The sequence below is a fragment of the Hemicordylus capensis genome, chromosome 2, assembly GCF_027244095.1.
Source record: "Hemicordylus capensis ecotype Gifberg chromosome 2, rHemCap1.1.pri, whole genome shotgun sequence".
Classification (NCBI taxonomy): domain Eukaryota; kingdom Metazoa; phylum Chordata; class Lepidosauria; order Squamata; family Cordylidae; genus Hemicordylus; species Hemicordylus capensis.
The window spans coordinates 302,270,203-302,289,195 of NC_069658.1; positions in this window are offsets into that span (position 1 = coordinate 302,270,203).

An 18,993-nucleotide genomic window follows, 5' to 3' on the forward strand; every position below is an offset into this window, starting at 1 on the left:
GGGCATGTATTTCTTTACCATGCAGCAAGGATGAGGGGCTGCTATTAGACATTTTTGAAACTGAGGAAATTTGTAAACCAGTTTGTGATGTGGTATGGGAGATCTGGCTTTGTGGCAGCAAGCATAAATTATCCCCATTGCTAATCAGGATCTGCCCTGTTTGCAATTGAATGGGAGACTACTTGTGTGAGGACTGTAAGATATTCCCCTTAGGGAATGGGGCTGCTCTGGGAAGAGCACCTGCACGCTTGCATCTCCAAGATAAGGCTGAGAGGGACTTCTGCCTGCAACCTTGGAGAAGCCGCTGCCAGTCTGTGTAGACAAGCTAGATGGACCATTGGTTCCACTCAGTATATGTTAGCGTCCTATGTTCCTATGATTTCAGAAGGAATACATCGAAGATCTTGTTGGCCCTGTCCAAGCCCTTGGGCGTGGCTAAGTAGCTCTTTAGATCCCAGCCATGGTATCTAATATGATGGCTTAATATTTTATTATTTCTATTTATTAGGGCTCTGATTCTAAGCATTCTGACTTTTAACATTCACGGAGCTTCCTTGTTAGTAAATATTGGTTTACACCAGTCAGAATAGCGAAGTTGTGTGGGTATGTTTTATTCAGTCATAGTTTGCTTCAAGATTCTTTCCAACAATAAAATAAAATAGTGTGTGCTCTTATGGTGTGTTTTGGCAACAGTGATGAAATCTAAAGGGAACAACAGTAGCAACAAAATGATAGCTATGAGGACATTTCCTACTAAGTAACCTTGCAAACATGGCCAAACATTGGTGCCTAACCTAGTTTGGGCAGTACTCTTTTAAATCAAAACTGAGAAAAGTGCTGTGTGGAGTGATCTTAAGCAATTTCTGCTGAGTGAGTGAGTCCCAGCCAAAGCTTTAGCACATCCTTTAGGATTATGGGGGTATGCTTTCCGCATAATCCGTGAGGAATTAGACAGGCGAATTCAGTTATTACTTAGTATGACTTGTGCTACCAGACCCACTGGAAAAAATGTTATCTTTGTAAAGGAAAAATTGCACTTTCGCTTCTTGTCAGAGTTCTTCATAGCAATATTTCCTATATGCTTCTGTGAGTGCCCTCTCTATAGCAATACACATGAGAGGTTGCTCCTTCTGGAGTCATGACTTTTTCAATTTCTTTTCTTGCATATTTTGTTCATTAATAACAATAATTAGTATTTTTCCATGTGTTGTGAGCATTTGGCATATATTGTGTTAGTAATCCCTGTAGTAATCTCGTACGGTATGCCAGTATTATTCTCTGTATACTGCATTACAGAAGAAGGTCGCAATAGGTCTGTTCAGGGTCACTCAATGAGCTCATGGCTAAACCAAATTTGACCATGGAATGTCCAGTTCATGCTCATAATCAGTACATCACACCAGCACTCAATACAACCTATTAATCCTCAGTATTCCATTCAATCCAGTGTTCGCCAATCCCTTATGCAAAATTGCCTTCAAAATGGAAGAGCCTGTGAAAAATTGGGGAGTATACTCTCATCATTCCCAGCTACAATTTATTGTGGCTGGAAATACTGGGAGTTGTAGTTCAACATCATTGGGAGGGCCACAGGTTGGGAACCACTGCCACAAGGGATTGGATGTTATGGAACATTTAGGGTCAACTGATGTATAAGTTGTTTGGGATCAAGAACTGGGGCCTATCAAGAGGACAAGAATGTCCCTGTTTCTGTCCAATGAAAATTAGACATAAGTCTGAGAAATAAAGGATAACACATTTTCCAAGGTTTTCCCGTATGTACAGTGTTTGGTAAAGACTTCCCAGAACTCTACCATTTTCAAATGCAGTTGCTAGATAATGTTTTTAATGTTCCCTCTGTGTCAGAAACCTTTAAAAAAATGTGGAAAGCTGCCACATTTGAGACAAGACTAGACTAAATTGTGACTTAGCTTTTAACAGTATCCACCGTGCCAGGCGCGTAACAACGATCGGGCAAGGGGAGACAGTTGTCTGGGGGCCCCACTGCCTGGAGGGGCCCCCCAGAGGCACCTCACGTGACTCCCCATTGCCCCCTGCCCAGCCCCAAGGCCCCTCAGCCACTTGCCCTGTTCGCCGTCTCTCCAGCTTGTTCTCCTGGCCGGCAATCGAGGCAGCAGACAAGCTGCAAAGAGCTCCTTTTCTCCCGCCTCTCAGCTGATCGGCGGGTGGGCGGGGCTTCCACGGAGGTCTGGTGTAGGCCTCTGTGAAGCCTGAACTCGAGTAGGACCCAAGCCAGCCAGGAAGGAGGAGGCAGCCAGAGTGGCCACCACTGTTCTCTGCAGCAGAAGACCCCTTGCTGCCAGGTAGAGTGTGAACTCCTTTTTGTGGTTACCTTCCTTCCCCACCCCCCATATATAGGCATCTGCTTGCCATAGGGCTTTGATATGGGGGGGAGGGACTGAGAAGTCTCTGAATATTTATTTTGAAACAGCTTGGAAAATTTGCTGGCTTAAAAAAAACTATCTAAAAAGGCCTATAAGTGGCTTGTTTCATGGCAGAAAATTACAAAAACTTCTGGAAGAAACAGTGTTATATTTATTTTATTCATTCATTCATTCATTCATTTATAAATGCACTTATGTTCAAGTTGTTTTGCAACCCAGAAGGTCTGAGTGAGAACTGTGAAGCATGGCTTGTGCTTTTATTTTATTTTATTTTTCTTGTGTGTGAACTGCTCCCCAATAACTTGCAGGGACTTCAGGGTAAATCTGGCCAACATGTGAATGCAGCACCTCTATTCCAGAGGAGATGTGTGTTAAAGGGCTTTAAAAGCCTCCTGTGAAAAACCTCCTGGAATCGAACTTGACTGAATTTGTTCAGAATTCTGAGAAAACAAACATAGGCTCACCCTGCATGGTTGAAAGTCTCCTTTGCTAATCTGCAGCGAGGGATCCATTTTAATCATTCATCTTTCTAGTGTGTTCTAGGCATTAAAAGTAAAACAAATGTATAGTACTCAATGTATATCACTATATATTGTGACGTGTGCGTGTGTGTATTCAGTGAAATGTATTTGCAGGCAGCATACTTATTTTGGAATATCAGACTTAAATCCTTGGGGGCCTGGGGTGTGCGGAGGCCCTGGACTTTGAGTGGGGGGGGGCCATTTTAAAATCTTGTCTCTGGGCCCATTCCAACCTTGCTACGCCCCTGCACCGTGCTTATGCAGGTGGATACTGAATTTTCTATCAGATCGTTCTCAACGGGTCAGGATGGGCTCTCATGTCTCGACGGATCTCAGTATAAATACAGGGACGCCGCAGGGGTGCGTGTTGAGTCCACTTTTGTACACGCTTTACACATACGATTGTGTTCCCAATTACCTCAGCAATAGGATTATTAAGTTTGCAGACGACACAACTGTGGTTGGTCTGATTACTGCTGGAGAAGGGGAGTTGGCCTATAGGAAGGAGGTGGAGAGGCTGACAGAGTGGTCAGAGGGAGAATAACTTATTCCTCAATTTAAAGAAAACAAAGGAGATCATTGTGGATTTCAGGAAATGCAAATTGGATTTCTAGCCACTCATTATTGAAGGGATTTGTGTGGAACGGGTTTCAGTGTTTAGATTTCTGGGAATAGAACTGAGAGATGACCTGACATGGGGAGCAAACACCAAAGATCTGGTGAAGAGAGCACAGCAGAGACTTCTTGAGAGTTCTCCGGAGGACTAATCTCTCAAGTAATCTATTGTTGGTGTTTTATCGCTGTGCTATAGAGAGTGTGTTGACTTATGGGATCTGTGTGTGGTTTGGGAGTTGTACAGCCAGAGAAAGAACACTGCTGTCCAAGGCTGTTAAGACTGCGGAGAAAATAATTGGGTGTACTCTTCCTACCTTAGATCAAATCTATGCCATTAGGTGTTATAATAAAGCTGTAGAGATAGCGCAGGATCCCACGCACCCTGGAAATGATCTCTTTCAGCTTCTGCCTTCGAGAAGGAGGTATAGGGTCTTAAAGACCAGGACCAGCTGCTTGAGAAGTAGCTTCTACCCAAAAGCGGTCTCAGCTTTGAACGCAGCAAAACACAGCTTCAGAGCGGTTTTTTGTATTTAGTTTTTAGAGTTTTTTAGTGGGTTTTTAGTGGGTTGATGGGAGGGGGGCGTATGGGTATATGTTTAGATTATTCTTGTTAGGTCCTGTAGTAGTGGTTGTAGATTCTTTTCAATCTCGTTGTTCTGCACAGGACAATGACAATAAAGATTTATCTGTCTATCTATCTAACATGAGGGGAGTTTCTTATGCGGGGGGTGGTATTCAAATTTGCATCCCTCTTCCCTCCACATGTATTCTGAAGGTGCTGCAGTCCTGGGAAGGATGTTGGCCATCCTATTTCTTAACATTTGGGTTGGTGCTGGGTTACATTGAAAGGAGTCCAAACACATCGATGATTCATTGAACTGAAGTAACTGTGCATTTGAAGAACCCATGTAATGGTTGGTTCAGTTTTACTTCTTGTCATTCTATAATCGTGGTGCTTCAGCATAACAGAAGTTGCCGTATGCATATCAAGCATTTTTCACTTGAATTAGTAGTCCCCCGCCCCATTCTTTCTTTGCTATCATTGCATCTTCTTGCGCTTCTTAAGATCTTGTCATTCACTGTGAGTTTTGGCCCTTTGGGAAGCCGTCTGAAGTCAGACAGTAAATAAATAAGTACCTCTGAGCATGTTCAGAGTGTGCCTTTTGGCATCTCTGAGCAAACACAGTCAGCACCAGCACATCTAGAAGAGGAGGAAGGGCTTCTAAATGAGTTTGAGCCCCAGTTCTCCTCTCTTTCTCTCTCCTTCGTAGAAGTGAATTACCTGCAATAGGAATAGTTAGCTCCCCCCCCCCCGTTACCCACAATCTGCCTGAGAATATTATTTTGCTTTAGAATTCTGTACTAAAATTATCTCACTGAAGGTTATTCTGTGTTTTCGCTTTGCCTACTGCAGTGAACTCAGTGTTAATAAAGGACAGAAAACTGCTCCCCCCCGCCCCTTCTAGTTAATTCTGAAAGGAAAACAGAAGTGCACCCAGGAACTTTGATTATAATGTACTATTACCACTGATCTCTGGCTACTGTCCTGAGGCTGTTGGATACACATTCAGAAAACGAGTGAAATGGTGGAACCAAATGATTACAGGAAAATCAAAGCTTTTAAAGACATTTGTAGGATGAACAGATGTTCAAACGTTCTTTTATTTGGGCTCCAGACAGACGCAGCTGAGATTTTGCTTTCATCCTGGTAATCGGTGCATTATGGTGTAATTTGTAAAAATGGCATTAAAAATATTAACAGGGTCATATTGTGATCTACTGACTCTGTATCATTAAGCCGTGAAGCTCAAGAATGGCAGCAAGGAAAAAGAGTTAAATGTTGTGGAACATGTTGTACTGCTAGCATATGTTGCAGGAGACAATGCCCCGTAATTGCTGCAAAAGTAAAAGGTTTCTGAGAGAGAGGTTGAGAAAAGTCAGAAAATGCCGGATTCATTCTGTTGTGTGTGGCTTGATGCACCTTTTTTTGAGTGGGAGAAGGGAGGGGAGCATATGTAAAACTGTTCTTGAGACAGGACAGCTTTTCAACAGATACTCCCCTCTGCTGGAATTTATTTCAGATTAATTCAGGGTGTGATCCCATCGTGCTCAAATGCTGCCTGAACATGTTAATAATCATAATTCTTATTAATTTAAACATGAGTTGCTTTTCTGTTTGTTACGCTCATGCAACTCACAATAAATGAAAACAGAGCTTAAAAACACAGATGGTAACACAATTTATTTGGTCACTGCTAGATCAGTTAAGCCTTGGGATTGAAATTAAATGCAAGTCCTTCCTAACTTTGGCTATTTATGACAAATATCATAAGTGAAAAATTAGCATGCTTGGGCCTTTACCAAGGTACAGAATAGATCCTAGATACTCAGCTTGGCCAGCTTCTCCCCCTGCCCCGCCATCCACCATCAGCCTATCTTTATTTTCCCATGCAATGTCTTTATTTTCCCATGCAATACACACTACTGCTACTCCTGGGAAGCCATAGACAATATTATTTTACCTACCTCTAAATACATATCATGCAGATACACAACGTTTACTAAATGGTGTGCATTCTGTAGGCATATATGCTTTTCCTAATTGCCACTGCAAAATTTTACCTTCTCACAATCTGAGGTTAATTCAGATTGTGGATGTGGTGGTAGAGACGCTCCCTACCTCTCAGGTGGTATGTTCAAGAGCATGTTGATGTCTGACATTCAAAGTGCCTTTGGGCCTTACTCATGCATGAATCCTAATGTGAAAAATAAATTATAAGAGCCTTGTTCTTAATCAAAATGTACATTAAATTTTATACACACTATATGCTCTACTATTCTGTTATTAAAATAATGCTCTAAGTGGTATATAAAAATTAAAACACAATGACACAATAATTGCAGTAAAAACAAAACACTCTAAAAGGTTTTGCAGCAGCTATAAAATATCTGGCAAGTTAATAAGTGCCTTTCGAAATAACTGTGTTTATACAGCAGTTAAAAATTAACAGAGAAGGGGTGAGACAAGCTTCCTTAGGAAGGGAATTCTGGATTCTGGGAGTGACCACAGAGAAGGTCCTCTCCCGTGTTCCAACCAGATGAGCCTCAGATTTTGGTGGGATACAAAGAGCCTTCCAAGCAGATCTTATCCTTTGGGCAGGTTCACACAGGAAAAGGCCAACCAAGTACCAGTCTCAGCCATTTAGATTTCATTCATTCATTCATGCATGCATTCATGCATTCATCATATTTTTATACTGCCTGATATGTACATCTCTAGGCGGTGTACAAACTTTAATATTTAGAATCACAGATTAAAATACATAAAAAATTAAAAACAATATAAAACAAATTATTAAAATTAATTCTAATTAAAAGCTTGCGAGAACAGGAGAGTTTTGAGGGTCTTCCTGAAAACAAAGAGAGAAGGCGCTCTTATTTCAGCAGGGAGCATATTCTGGGGCAGCCACAGAGAAAGCCCAGTCCTGAGTCACCGCCAGATGAGCTGGATTCAACGTCAGTTATTTGGATTCAACTTCAGCGTACTGGTAACACCCAGCTCCAAATTCCCTGATGATCACTCCCAGCAGTTTCATGTTGATGTTAAAGAGCATTGGATATAGTATGGAGCCTTGTGGAACTCCAGTTCTCACTTTGCAGAGCAACAGTCTCCAAGCGACACCATTTGGAATCTACCGGAGTGGTAGGAATGGAACCACTGTAAAACAGTGCCACCCAATCCTACCTCCCTTAGGTGGTCCAGAAGGATACCGTGGTTGATGGTATCAAAAGCCGCAGAGAGATCCAAAAGGTGTGCAGAGGCACACTCCCTCTGTTGATAGCCCATTGGAGATCATCCAACAGGCCGACCAAGGCAGTCTCAAACCACAGCCCACATGAAAGCCAGTTTGAAATGGGTCTAGATAATCTGTATCATCCAAAACTGCCTGGAGCTGAGAGGCCACCACCCACTCAAATCACCTTGCCCAACCATGGAAAGTTAGAAACAGGTCTGTAATTAGCTAATTCCGAGGGATCCAATGTAGGTTTCTTCAAAAGTGGTCTAATACTAGTCTCCTTAAGACAAGGAGGCACCCTGTCCTCCCTCAGAGAAGCATTTATAATATTTACCAGACCCTCTCTGATAATTTAATTATCAGATGAAATAAGCCAAGTTGGGCAAGGGTCACCTGCTTTAGAGGTCAAAAGCAGCACTTTGAATTGAGCGTGGAAATGAACTGGGAAACAATGCAGTTGTGGCAACAGAGATGCGTAGTCCCCATATCCTAGTCCTGTCAGCAGCCTGACTACAGGATTCTGGACCAGCTACAGTTTCTGAACACTTTTCTGAGGCAGCCCCACATAAAGTATGGCAGTAATCCAGGTGTGATGCCATCAAGGTCTGTGTTACCATCATCTAGCAAATATGTGCTATACTATACTTTTCTTTTCTTTTTTGAAAGGAGGGACCTTTTGTGGTTAGGACTGGACCTATCAAAAGGTCAAGTGGCCAGCCCCAAATAACAGATTTTAGGCACTTCTAAAATATTTTAGGCAGATTTTTAGCCAAACTGCCTATTATTTAGTGCCACCTGCAACAAAATAATCAAGCCTTTTACTAATTATTATTGCTATTAGTATTATGTATGATCCTATCTCCCTGTCCAGTTCTGGGCTCTGCAACTTTATGCTGAAGCATGACAAAACAGGAGAGTGAAACAGAATACTAGGAACCAACTTTTATGCCTATTTGCTCACTTCAGTGTCTACATTCAGATGTGAAAGCTTGCAGACCGGGGGTTGGGCAGGGAAAGAGAGGATCACCTTCTATACTGGAGACCCATCATTCATTCATTTGTTTGTTTGTTATATTTATAGATTGCCCCATCCAAAGTCTCTGGATGTTATTACCTTTGTTGAATAATAACGGATGTCAAGATGACCCTACTTTTCACCCAGATGACATGGGTGAGGTTTGTGCATGTGTGTTTCCCTCATGGCACAGGGAATATCCTCAGCAGCTGAGGGCAGTGTCCAGAGCCAGCACTCTTGCATTATCGCAGGAAAACAATTGCAAAGGGGAGGAGGATTAAACCCAAATTCCCCTCATTACCCAAACAATAACTTTTGGGGGATTGAAGCTGATATTTCTCTGTGCAAGGATCAGTAGCTCAGGGTGAATCCTATCTACTATAAATTTGAAGTTCTGTACAGAACATTCATATACAATGTTTTAAGAGTCCCTAAGCACATGGATATAGTTCTTTACTTGTCGCAAATAAAACTATGTGCTTCTATCCTTTAGGAATATTTTATATTTTTAAAAAACCTAGGTAAGCTATTGACCAGAGATTTCACATCTTGTAGCCTTGGACTTGTCAAACTCTCCACAGATCCTCATTTTAGGATGATGGTGTTTTGTTTTGACAATGCATCTGTTTTTTGGGCAACTTGAGCTGTGGATCTGAAGGTCCTGAATGTAAAGCATGGCTAATATTTGTCTAATTAGATCAGAAGCCACGTCCTGGGGATTAGACGGTATAATGCACCTATCCATCTCTGAGGGAAATGGAGCCCACATCATCATGTCAATATTTCTCTATTTGGTTCCCTCTTTATCTCTCTCAATACAATTAGAAAACAGTGAAGAGTTTATTTTAAAAGAATGAGAAAATAATTAAACTCCCTAGGTAATAATAATTCAGTGCTCTGGAAACTTTAGCAGTTGCATTCTGTCTCCAGAAGGAGAGGTCTTTGAGTTCTGTGCTATTTGCATAAAATGTCTATGAATGCACGACAGAATTAGGGAGAATGAATATTTCAGATTGTAAGGCAAGTCATAAAAGATTTCCCCCCCATTAACTACATTGCCTATTGCTCCAAGTTCCTGCAGAGATATGTAAGGAAACTGGAAGTAATTGCTCAAACTCTCAATATTAAAATTATTACCCCATTCACTTTTTCCTTGTTTGTGTTTTAGTTGTACTAATTGACCCAGTTAGTTTGATTGACAAAGAATCATGCTACTCTACAATTTTAATATGGTGCTAATGTGGTTAAGCATCATAAACTGCAACATCGTTTTGAGTGGTGGTCACTCCTGTCAAGGAGTGTGTCTCCAACACATTCTGAGATTGCAGGATTTATAGAGATTTGGTCACTTCATTATCATGTTGAAATTGTCACATTTAATCAACTCTAAGATTCACCAGTGCAGTGGTGTTGTTAAGGCTGGAATTTCGGACACAAGTCCAAAAAACCCCATAGCCCTCCTCTCCATCCTTAGTGTGTGTGGGAGCCCTTGTCTCTGGAAGAGCATGGAGGACACCTGAAAAAGTCCTCACTCTGAGCCACAGAGTGGACTTCTTTCTTCCTCTCTCCTTCTTTTTGCTGGAAAATTATTTTTAATAACCATATACAAAGAGAGGGCCTTCTGTATGAACCACAACACTTATTCAGATCATCTGGGAAGGTCCACCTGGAGTTGCCACTGGTGTCAGGCCTTCTCAGTTGCTGCTGCTGCTGGGCTTTGGAGATATGTGGGATTTGACCTCTCTGCCAGTTTTTAAAGGGCCTTGAAGACATCTCATTTTTTTAAACCAGGCATCTGCTGCTGAATTGTTCTGTTTCAACTATTTAATTTTCTTTTAAACTGTTGGTTTTAATTTTTTTGTAAACCACCTAGAGATATTTTGAGTGGGCAGTAAAGAAATATAATTAATTAATGCAAAAATAGCAGATTAGCCGTTTGTAGGGCATGTATTCATGTGGGATGTCTACAGCTTCTTAGAAAGAAAAGGGGTGCAATTCTCACAATTTGACAGAACCTTAGGAAAACTGGCTTCCCATGTACCATTTTATGTTACTGATGGTTGCCTTCATTCACCCAACAAGAGCAGAAATTACAACCTGAGGACAGGATGTTTGGTATCTTGGTTCCATTCCTATTTGATTTGATGTGTGGTTGAGCTGTCTATATAGGCAGACTGAGAGATGGAGCTTTATGAGATATCTTGTGCCCTAACAAAAGAGATTTGTTCAGAGAGTGCTATTTGTCTCATGTTACTGAAATGGGTACAAGGGGTGGGAGACACAATAGCTTTGTCCGGAATCATTTACTTCAAATGCTAACACAGCATGCTCTTTGAAAAAGCAACAAAACCTTCTTCAGTTGGTACATAAAGCTTGCTAATTTACAGCATTAGTTTTGCCGGCTAGTTCTCTTTCTTTAATTAGGAATTTTAATTAGTACATGCTGCGTATTAAGATGTTGGAGCTGTTACTGGCAGTGCAGCATGCAGAAGGATCATCTGTCTCTCCAGGGCTGCTGCATGGCAGGGATTAAGCGTGCACCCTTCTACCTGCGGGTGTCTTTCACTCCCTCTGCCAGATCATCAACCACATTGCCCTGAATAATGCACACATGCCTAATCAGCTGTTGTTGGTTTCAGGTTGGAAGCAGTAGGATGCTTTTTCTTTCTATTTCAGAATAAATATCATATAGTTAATAGATGTTGAATGGAAATTCTTCATAAATTCAGGACATTGTGTGCAATGTGCATTCATGTGAAGCAATGGAGAAATGAGTACAATTGTTACCCTTTACAAAGACTTTTTGTACAGGGCCCAGTCAATATACATAGTCTCGAAGGGACATCTGAAAGTTTGCTGACAGTGGCAGTGTAAGCAGGGAATTGTGTATGTTGTCTGATCAATATGTAGAATATCTTCATGTGAATGTACAGTCCACATTCTCTGTTCAGTTCACATTAGCCCTACAAATGTGTGTGTCTGTGCGTGTATGTGTAGACATACAGTCTGGGACACCAAATTCCAATTCTGAATTGCAATGATGGAAATGTGTAGCTTTTACCCTAGGGCCAGCATTGGCTAATGGTTTCACATCATTGAGGCTGGGGCGGGGGTGGGGGGGTGTTGTTTGCTATGTTTGGAAATTAGCTGGTGTTTTTATAGTTTCCTGCTCCTTCACCTTCCTATCATTCCTGTCTCCAACAAGGAGCCTGTGTGTTGTTTAATTTCATGCTTATCTTATGAGACATACCTTGGTCCAGTTCATCCATTCTGTCCATCTTTCTTAAGCATAGTAAGAACATGGGTTTTCTTAGCTGAAACTATGGTCTTTCCCTTACTTTTTCAATGGAGCTCCACAAAAAAGGCACGCATTCCATTCCATGCCATTGAGCAATATATGATCAAGTCAGTAGCTCAAGATGAAGGCTAATAGTGATAAAGACACTATAAAAATGTGGAAGGATTAATGAAGGGAAGGGAAACAATCAGTTCGATCTGGAAGAATTGCCAAGGTTGTGCCGTGGTCCAGTTATGTAGGGAAACATATCACATGGACATTGATGCAAATATACCTCAGTGTTCTCTGCATACTCTTTAAGCTTAGTATCTTTTTATTTACCATTATGTTCAGGGCAAATATCAATGTCTTGAGATTGTCAGCCTCCTCCATCCTCATCATCAGATTCTGGCCTTTTACAGCTGTGAAGATAGGACTGAAAGGGTGTCAGAAGTGTGAAGTTAAATCTTAAAGGGTGTCAGGAGTGTGCAGTTAAAGCCAGAGAGATAGCTGAATATAATTTCCAGTAGTCAGGGGTTAGTGCTTCATGCCTTGTATAGCCCTTCCTGGTGAAAGCAAAAATAAATTATGCAAAATAAATATGTATATGTAAATTTGCTTAATTTCCATAATTGAACAGGTTTCAGAATTCCATTTTTCTTGATGCATAATTTTTTATTTTTCTCGCATGTCTCTGACAATAACAAATTAAATGCTATTTACTATTTTGCCATCAATACCAAGCATATTTGTATATCCTTTGGGGTTGAGAAATAATACCTGAGATAGATAGAACTGCCATGATAATAATATCTTCATAACCATGCAGATAAAAAGAACACTCTTGTTTGTCAAGAAGCAGTTGGGTAATTGATATAAAACGAAGCTTTTATTGTAAGGAAAAGTATTTTGTGGAGCATTTATTTTAAATATCTCCTAAAACTTCCATCCCACCTCCACCCCCAAGCCATGGAAAAATAACAGGAAAATAAGTTATTAGTTCTGCCTGATTTTCAACATCATTAGTTTTCAGGAGCATTCAGTAAACAGAGGGCACCAGTTTCCACAATATTCACATTTGTTGACATCTTAAGTATAGAATTCAGTTGATGCTACATTGGATTTAAGCCCATGTGCCAAACAAGTATCTCCTCCACATTGTGCTAATACTAGAAACACTTGTGGGTTGTTATTAAAACTTGTGCTACCTGAAGAATCCCAGCACAGTCCACTACCTAGGCCCCGGAAAATAGCCATTAGTACTGCTGTTTTGTTTTGTTTTGTTTTTTAAATGGATGAACCCAAAGAGCCAGTAAATCTATCTTTCCAGTTATGCAAGCAGGAATTAGCCTGACTGTATTTTACACGTAAACTAACAAATGAGGGGAGAATCTGAGCAGCCTCTGGGGACCTGAGTTTGTTTGCCACTGGACTACTCTATCTGCAACTGGCATCGGTGGAAACCTGAGTGCTCCATTAAAGCTCCATAGCCTCTATTTGCTGAGGTACTTTGTGAACAGAGCCGGCCTGTTCTGCAGACTGATGGCCTTTATCTTTCCTGTTGAGCCCCTCCCTCCCCCGCTTGCCGTGGGCAAATGATGAGACTGGAAAATAAAACGCTTGAAACCAGGGCTCCTGATTGGTATCCTATACCTGTTGGGCTGGTGACGAAAGGGGCTGTGGATTTGCTGAGCATGAGATTTGCTGTGCACAAACAGAGACAATGGGTCTAGCAAGAGGGGTCAGCAGGTGCTGAGAGAAAACCTAGCATTTCTTCAGCTGTGACCGTTGACAGTTTGAGGTAAATAAGTACTGTAGGAAGTGAGTGGGGACAAATCTGAACTTGACACAGGTACTCGCTTGCACCACTTTCTGTAGTCTGTGCACTAAAATGCAGGCATCCCATAATGTGTTGTTTTGATGTTTTCTAGCCTGCAACCAGCGCTGTTTGCATGATGCGTCTGTTTTAAGGTCTAGTCTCTGGCTATAAAGAAAATAATCGGGCTATAAATAGAACACAAATATTTTAATAGATATGCTACCAATGTCAATTTACTTGCACTAGTAGAAAGCTTTCCACAATTTTACAATGTTTTGTAGTTCTTCATTTCCATTTGGTACTTTAAATGCTGTTAATTAAGAGCCAGTATACTGTAGTGGATAAATCAGACCTGAGACCACAGAATAGGCTGAAACTGTAAAGTTACAGCCATTCAGCTGTAAATATCCCGGCATGGCTTTCTTTTGGTCTAAACTTTACAAGATTGTGATTGAAGATAAGGTGGGGTGGTTTGTTTGTTTATTTATTTGATTTCTATACCGCCCTTCCAAAAATGGCTCACGGCGGTTTTCACAGAGAAATAATGAATAAATAAGATGGACCCCTGTCCCCAAAGGGCTTACAAACTTAAAAAGAAACGTAAGATAGACACCAGCAACAGTCACTGGAGGTACTGTGCTGGGGGTGGATAGGGCCAGTTACTCTCCCCCTGCTAAATAAAAGAGAATCACCATGTTAAAAGGTGCCTCTTTGCCAACTTAGCAGGGGTTATATATGAGGCCTTGAGTTCTTTGGAAGAAAGGATGGATAAAAACGTAATGAATGTATGAACTCTTCCGGGTAGTGAAATCCAAAACGGATTGTGAGCAGCTCCAAAAGGATCTCTCCAAACTGGGGGAGTGGGCGACAAAATGGCAAATGCGGTTCAGTGTTAGCAAGTGTAAAGTGATGCACATTGGGACGAAAAACCCCAACTTCAAGTATATGCTGATGGGATCCGAGCTGTCGGTGACGGACCAGGAGAGGGATCTTGGGGTCATGGTGGACAGCTCGTTGAAAGTGTCGATTCAATGTGCGGCAGCTGTGAAAAATGCAAATTCTATTCTAGGGATCATTAGGAAGGGGATTGAAAATAAAACGGCTAAAATTATAAAGCCCTTATACAAAACTATGGTGCAACCACACTTGGAGTACTGCGAACCATTCTGGTCACCACATCTTAAAAAGGACATTGTAGAACTGGAGAAGGTACAGAAGAGGGCAACCAACATGATCAGGGGCCTAAAGCACCTTTCTTATGAGGCAAGACTACAACACCTGGGGCTTTTTAGTTTAGAAAAAAGACGACTGCGGGGAGACATGATAGAGGTCTATAAAATCATGCATGGCGTGGAGAAAGTGGAGAGAGAGAGAGATTCTTTTCCCTCTCACACAACACTAGAAACAGGGGTCACTCCATGAAATTGATTGCCAGGAGGTCTAGGACCAACAAACGGGAGTACTTTTTCACACAACGCATGATCCACTTGTGGAGCTCTCTGCCACAGGATGTGGTGACGGCCAACAACCTGGATGGCTTTAAGAGGGGTTTGGATGACTTCATGGAGGAGAGGTTTATCAATGGCTACTAGTCAGAGGGCTGTGGGCTACCTCCAGCCTCAAGGGCAGGGTGCCTCTGAGTACCAGTTGCAGGGGAGTAATGGCAGGAGAGAGGGCACGCCCTCAACTCCTGCCTGTGGCTTCCAGTGGCCTCTGGTGGGCCACTGTGCGAAACAGGATGCTGGACTAGATGGGCCTTGAGCCTGATCCAGCAGGGCTGTTCTTATGTTCTTGTGTTCTTATTATATTTATTTTAAATATTTATATCTTGCCTTTATGTGTAAAAGACCCCGAATTTTTAAATAAGTAATTTACAGTAAGTATAGTGGGTTGTATCCAATTAATCATCACTAAGCATCACAGAAATCAATGAGACAAGTTACCTGTGACTAAAGTCCCACTAATTCCAATGGGACTTCATCATTACTACAGGTAGCTTTCTTTGGATACAACCCAATTCAATACTTATAAAGGCAATGTTGGTTGATGAAAGCTCCAAGGGGATGGTTATGTAAAATGTCCACTTCCCAGGTCTCAGACACTCATCCTCATTTGTGACTACGAGGAAAAATAGTTCTCCTGGAAGTATACCTACCAACCAGGACCAAGTAGTTCCAGATGTTTTTGTCCCAGGGAGGAGGCAGCTGGATAGTCTGCACCTTCTAGTGGTGGGGTGACTAATGAAGGCTCTGGTGGTGGTGTAAAATGTCCACTCCTCGGGCCATAGGTGTTCCAGCTGCTGCTCTTTGAAGGTTCTCTGGTGAACAACATGAAGGAGAATAACCCATCTCTCCACCCCCTCCAGACTTGCGGAAGTACAGTGGTGTTGCTGTTTCACTAATGCAAACAACATAATTAGGTCACAGGCATTGCTATTGGTTTTCAGTACTCCAGCACCAGCAAAGTTGAGGTGCATCCTCATCTTTGTTTTTGGCAAAGTAACCACAAGGTAATTGCCATTTCTTGTGTTTGTTTCTCATGGCGACCTTTTTTCCTTCAGGCATCTTTCACTCCAGTTTTCTCCATGATGTGTGAAAATCTTAGTTCTGATTCAACCATTCTTAAATGAGATTGTATAATCCTCATTTTGTGCTGCATGTGAACCCCCCCCCAAAAAAACCTGGGAGACATCTTAGAGATTTATACTATATTATATGTGCTTTATTTCGCATAGAAAGTTGTTCTAAAACAAATGGTTCTCTGAATGAGAACTTACAGGCAGCTTCATAAGTCACATTGGTGCTCTGCTTGCCAAAAAAAATTAAAAAATGCTTCTCTGTTACAGGCTGTTATCCCATTTCTGACTACATCCATGGATCTGATTTGGTTCCACTCAACTTCACTACCAAATTTTATGATTTGGCCCATCAGTCATCCTAAGACTCTTGATCCAGCTGCTTTAGGAATGAGGACATAGCCCTTTTAAACTTGTCAGTCCTTTGGCATAGGTCCCATGGACAGCAATACTCTTGTTCCAAAACTCCCTGGTTCAAATCTTCTCTTGGCCATAAACAGTAGGTGGTTTTAGGCAAGTCACAATCCAGGGTTCCCTCATCTTCTTTAATGATGGGTATTTAAAAAATCTAGTATGAGCTCAGAAAATTCTGTGAGGGTTTTCTTGTTTTATTTTTAAAATTTGATCTTGTCTTTCAATCCAAATTGGAGTCTTCAAGACAGCTATAAGAAATAGAGAAACAGATTTTTAAAGCACACACACAAAAAACATATTTTAAAACCAATCTGAGGTATCGCATTTTTAAAATTACATTTATTTACAGATTTACAGATTGTTACCACAAACAGCATATGGGCTAAAATGCAATCAGTCCAATCTAGTCTCACAGCTTCTAGCAAAGAAAGAAACTTTTCATCCACTCTAAGTTTTCTTTGAAAACTTAGATAGAACTAGCTTGGCAGGTTTCTCAGACAAGCTTACTGCAAGGGGAAGACACCACCATAGAAAAATGCCCTGCTCTGGGTAGATCTCAATCTAACCTCTGGAAATTGAGGAACCTGTAATGCATATGGTTGTGCTCCTGCTCAGAAAGAGGGTGGCCATTTCTTTCTTTCTTTTCTTCCTCTCATTCAACTATTCAGAATTCATGAATGTATTTGAAGTATACTGTATTCTACCAGAGAAAACCACAGGGCTCTGTGGGCGCCAGGAGTCGAAATCAATTTGACGGCACACTTTACCTTTACCTTTATTTTGGATGGGACCTTTTTTTTAGTGGAAAGTACGTTAGGGACAAACTATGATGTGATGTATCACTGTTGTTAGGGGCTTATTTTTACTCTGAAGTAGCAGTTGTGAGGGACCCCAGTCTATACTGGGACCACAGCACAGAACAAAGAGGCATTTAACCCTTCCATGCCATTTTCCCAACAAAATTTGCTCCTCCTTGCTTGATGAATATTTAACCTCAAATGTGCCATTTGATACAATAACTGTTTCAGAGGGGGCAATTATTGTCAGGAAAATGGCACAAAAGTAAAAAGTTAACCACTTCTCTTAGAAGTTTGAATTGCTTAGTGAATCTGCAGTTAGGTTTCACTCCGCTGGAATAGAATCTGCCAGGCTGTTGTAACTGCTATCTTTACTTAAGTGTGTTGTTCAGTGAAAATACTTTAGGAACTCTGTGAGGTGCTTCACACGATCTATGTGAAGTGCCAGATGGAGTCTGGCAGGGAGAGCGGGCTTAGCCCACTCTCCCTGCAGATGATCACCCGCAGAGCCCTGGGCGGCTAGATTGGCCACCCACACGACTACTGGCTCTGTCACACAGCCGGTGGGGGCTGTGAGAATTGGGGGCTGCACGGCCCCCAGAAGTCCCATGATGCCGTGCGAGTGGGTGGGGCATTCGGGGGGGGATCCCTGTGGCCGGGAGTCTGCTTGTAGCCTCCCGGTCAGGGATCTACTTGTGTGCCGTGCTGCGGTGGCACACAATTAAGCAAACAAGGTTAATGGAGTGCTAACTCCGTTGACCTTATTTGAGGGAAGGGGTTTCTAGGTGGGCTAGCCGTTGTGGAACCAGCACAGTGGTCCTGACGATCACTAGAAAGCAGGCTAGGCTCCCTTAGCCCGCTTTCTAGTGATCGTGGGAATAGGCTCTGTGTCCGTCTGGAATTATTTACCAGACAAGATCTTATATGTGGTGATGAAGGTGGGATTCAGAAGCTCATGTGGTACCGAACATTAAGTACCTGGAAGATTTGTGAAATGGCAGGCTATATTGGACAAATAGAGGCCTTTGATGGTGCTGTAGAAGAAAGGCTAGAGCAATATCTTGAAGTGAATGCAGTTTCCCCAGAAAAACATATGGGAGCATTGCTGAGCACTGTGGGAGGAAAGACTTGCAGTCTTGTACACAGTTTGATTGCTCCAGAGGAGTCTGCAACCACGTCTTTTAAAGAAATAGTGCAACTTGTACAGCAGCATTTATCACCAAAACTCTTGAGGTTCACATTTCACAAAAGAGGTTTAGATTCACAAAAGGAACCAGTTCAAAGGTGAAACTGTTTTTCCTCATTTGCAGCAGAATTAAAAAAGCTGGCAGAAGGGCTTAAATCTGTATGTGGATTCCACAGTGAGAGTATACAAAAGAGACTTAATGGAGGAAAACAGCTTCAAACAGGCTGTAGAAATTGGACTGGCCAAGGAAACAGCAGCTAGAGATGCTGTGCAGCTGCAAGGGACAGCTAGAGAACAAACAAGAAGTGAACAGAATGGCTGCTTCACAAAGCAAAGAACATCCTGTTAGAGACTCAGGTGCCTGTAATCAATGTGGAAAAGGATCCCACTCTCCTGCTGAATGTAGATTTAAAGATGCATATTGCTGGAAGTGCAATAGAATGGGCGACTCAGTGGGTGCAGAGAGGCTGGTTTGGGCTGGTGCTCTTACCTCTGTGTTGTGGTTGCAGTCTGGATTGGGGTTCTGTGTGGCTGCTGCTTTAAAATAAAAACAAGCTAAGGAGACAAAGATA